This window comes from Hyaena hyaena, unplaced genomic scaffold (assembly GCF_003009895.1).
Source record: "Hyaena hyaena isolate Hyena2069 unplaced genomic scaffold, ASM300989v1 scaffold_303, whole genome shotgun sequence".
NCBI lineage: Eukaryota > Metazoa > Chordata > Mammalia > Carnivora > Hyaenidae > Hyaena > Hyaena hyaena.
In genome coordinates, this window is record NW_024080934.1 from 1067689 (window position 1) to 1071959 (window position 4271).

The following is a 4271-nucleotide window of genomic DNA, read 5'->3' on the forward strand; positions in this document are numbered from 1 at the left end:
TGCCAAAAAAGGGAAAGTCCCATATGTCCCCATACTCCTTTAGGCCACTCTATAACTATGGCCCCTCACCACTGCCTTGTGGCAGATAATAAGCACTGCCTCGCTGTCCCTGCCTAGTGCTCCCTTGCAACGTATTCAGTAAACTTTATCTCTTTAGTTCTGCCTTGGGTGAATTCTTTCACTGCCCATGCTGCTGGCCCCCACCTGATTGGAGTGCCCCACACCATCCATGTTGTTACAGATGGCAAGATCTTATTCTTTTTTATGGCTGAGTAATGTTCCATTGTGTGTATATAATGTATGTGTGCATATGCATATATATATATATATATATGTATATATATATATCTCACATCTTTATCCATTCATGTATTGATGGACACTGATGCTTCCATATTTTGGTTATTGTAAATAATGCTGGAATAACCATAGTGTTGCATACATCATTTTTGAACCAGTGTTTTTGTTTTCTTTGGATAAATAGCCAGTAGTGGAATTACTGAATCATATGGTGTTTCTTGGTGTCAAAGTTAGACATTCTTTTTTTTGAGTTTACTTATTTATTTTTGAGAGAGAGATAGTCCACGAGTTGGAGGAGGGGCAGAGAGAGAGAGGAGAGAGAGAATCCCAAGCAGGCCCCATGCTGTCAGTGAGAGCCCAATGCTGGACCTAATCTCACAAATCGTGAGATCATGGCCTGAGCTGAAATCAAGAGTTGGAAGCTCAACCAACTGAGCCACCCAGGTACCCCCTTATGGTGTTTCTATTTTAAGTTTTTGAGGAAACTCTGTACTGTTTTCTACAGTGCTTATACCAGTTTGCACTCCCAACAACAGTGCTCAAGGCTTCCTTTTTCTCACCAACACTTGTTGTTTCTTGTGTTTTTTATTTTAGTCATTCTGACAGGTGTGAGATGATATCTCTTGGTGGTTTTGATTTGCATTTACCTGATGATGAGTGATGTTAAGCATCTTTTCTTGTATCTGTTGGCCATCTGTATGACTTTTTTGGAGAAATGTCTATTAAAGTCCTCTGCTCAGTTTTTAATCAGATTGTTTGATTTTTGGTTTTGAAATGTATAAGTTCTTTATATATTTTGGATATTAATCCCTTATTGAATATGTCATTTGCAAATATCTTCTCCCATTCAGTATATTGCCTATTAGTTTTTTAAAATATTTTTTGAAAAGTTTACTTATTTATTTTGAGAGAGAAAGAGAGAGAGAGAGAGAGAGAGAGAGAGTGCAAGTGGGGGAGGGGCAGAGAGCGAGGGAGACAGAGGATCCCAAGCAGGTTCCATGCTGTCAGTGCAGAGCCAGATGCAGGGCCCAAACTCACAAACTGTGAGATCATGACCTGAGCTGAAAACAAAAGTTGGATGGTTAACCAACTGAGCCACCCAGGCGCCCCTATTGCCTATTTGTTTTGTTTGTGGTTTCCTTTGCTGTGCAAAAGCCTTTTATTTTGGTGCAATCCCAACAGTTTATTTTTGCTTTTATTGCCCTTGCCTGAGGAGACACATCTAGAAAAATGTTTCTACAGCCAATGCTAAAGAAATTGCTGCCTATGTTTTCTTCTAAGAGTTTTCTGGTTGCAGCTCTTACATGTAGCTCCTAATCCAGTTTAAATGTGTGTGTGTGTGTGTGTGTGTGTGTGTGTGTGTGTGTGTGACATAAGAAAGTGGTTCAGTTTCATTCTTTTGCATGTAGCTTTCCAGTTTTCCCAGCACTATTTGTTGAAGAGGCTGTCTTTTTCCCAAAGCATATTCTTACCTCCTTTGTCATAGATTAATTGACCATGTGAGTGTGGGTTTATTTGTGAACGCTCTATTCTATTCCATTGACCTATGTTTCTATTTTCATGCTAGTACCACATATTGTCTTGTTTACTACAGCTTCGTAGTATATCTTGAAATCTGGGAATGTGATACTTCCAGTTTTATTCTTCTTTCTCAAGATAACTTTGGCTATTTGGGGCCTTTGGTGGTTTCCATACAAATTTTAGGATGATTTGTTCTGGTTTTGTGAAAAATGCTGTTAGCATTTTGATAGGGATTGTATTAAATCTGTAGATTGCTTTGGGTAGTTTAGACGTTTTAACAATATTGGTTCTCCCAACCCATGAGCATGAAAAATATTTCTCTTTGCTTGTGTCCTCTTCAGTGTCTTTCATCAGCGTTTTATAGTTTTTGAAGTATAGGTCTTTCACTTCCTTGATTAAGTTTCTTTAAAAGACACATTTATTCAGCGTCATTATCAGACTGTTATATTTAGCAATCAACAAACAGCATGGGTACCAAAAGAAAAACCCCCTTGTAGGAATGTTTTACACTTTCCCCAGAACAGAAACTAAAATAACCTGTTATACGATTAGTCACAAATACAGTCCTTGGGGTTTTTTGCCCACACACGTGTATGTTGTCTAAAACGTGTCCTCTTTGTGGCCGCTGGCCTTGCCACCACTGGGCTTGGCTGAGCTCACAAGTCTGTTGTAACCTGTAACTTCCCTGTCACTTTTCTGGCTCTCCGCTCCTGCTAAGCTTTGTTTCCTGGCAGTAATTAAAACCTTCTGCCACCGCCGTAGCTGCTGCTGCTGCTATGCTGGAACTGCCACAGCCACCTTGGTTTCGTGGTTTGGCAGAGTATTGGCCTCCACCACTACAGGGGCTAGAGCTTCTGCCACCAAATTTCCTCCTTCCTTGAGTCCAGAACATTCTAGCTTCTGCCAAACCCATAATCGCTTCCATCAGTACCAAATCCATTATAGCCATCCCCACTGCCACCATATCCACCACCACCTCGACTGCCACCAAAGCCGCCTCGCCCACTGAAGTTCCCTCCAGGACCACCACCAAAGTTTCCAGAAAGAACCACTTTGACCTCTTTGGCTGGATGGAGCACTAGCCGTCTCTTGCTTAGATAGGACTTGCCTTACTTCACAGTTGTGGCCATTGACAATATGGTATTTTTGAATGACAGTCTTGTCTACAGAGTCATGGTCCTCAAACGTTACAAAAGCAAAGCCTCTCTTCTTGCCACTGCCTTGATCGGTCATGATTTCAGTCACTTCAGTTTTCCCCTCCTGTTCAAGATAATCTCTTAGATGATTTAGCGTCTTCTTTACTGCCACGAACAAACCCATTTTCACAGTTAAGTGGGCACCACATTTGTGAGAATCTTCTCTCTTCGGTTCCACAACTCTTCCATCCACCTTGTGTTGCCTTGCATTCACGGCTGCATCCACCTCCTCCGCAGTGGCATATGTGATAAACCCAAAGTCTCTGGAGCTCTTGGTGTTTGGATCGCTTGTTACCACAGTCTGTGAGCGTTCCCCATTGCTCAGAATGGCTCCTCAGATTCTCGTCTGCTGTTCCAAAGCTCAAACCTCCAACGAAGAGCTTCCGCAGCTGTTCAGGCTCTTTGGGAGACTCTGACTTAGACATGCTGGTGTGGGAGGGGAGACTTTAATCATGCTTCCTTGGCAGCATCCACAGGCAGTAAGTTCTTGATTAAGTTTATTCCTAGCTGTTTTATTCTTTTTGCTGCAGTTGTAAGTGGGATTGTTTCCTTAATTTCTCTTTCTGCTACTTCAGTATTAGAGTATAGATATGCAACAGATTTCTGCCTATCAATTTTGTATCCTGCTGTTTTACTGAGTTCATTGATCAGTTCTGGTAATTTTATGGTAGGGTCACTAGGGTTGTCTGTATACAGTATCATGCCGTCTGCAAATATAATCATAGTTATTTTAAATTCCACTTGGATAATTTCGACATCCCTGCCATGTCTGATTCTGATGCTTGCTCTCTCTTCAAATTGTGTTTTTGCCTTTTAGTATGCCTTACAATTTTTCCTGATAGTTGGACACGATGTACCAGGTTAAAAAACAACAACAACAACTGTTGTAATGTGGTGAAAAAGTGTGGCAGTAGGGGAAGCATTCTATAGTCCTATGATTAGGTCTCAATCTTGGTGAGCCTATTTCTCTGGACTTTGAAGTTCATGAGTATTTTGTTTTTTTCTCCCTCCTCAAGTGGGACAGGATGGCTAGAATGGGTTGGTGTTGGATATTCTCCTTCTTCCAGTTCAGTTAGGTTCTAGTTAACTAGTTTCCCCTGAAGGCAGACCTTGTTCTTAACACAGTGTTCTGGTATATTTCAAATTGGTTCCTTTACATCTCCCCCTACCAGAAGCACAAAGAGATTTTTCCCCGGTATTTACGGTGAGAACCTCTTAGCGCTCCTGGAGGTAGAACTCACAAAAGTATAGTGG

At 41.3% G+C, this 4271-nt stretch overlaps 1 pseudogene; it reads right to left on the reverse strand.

Moving 5' to 3' along the window:
- Nucleotides 1-2450: 2450 nt before the first annotated feature.
- Nucleotides 2451-3442, reverse strand: LOC120242140 (annotated as a pseudogene).
- Nucleotides 3443-4271: the final 829 nt, after the last annotated feature.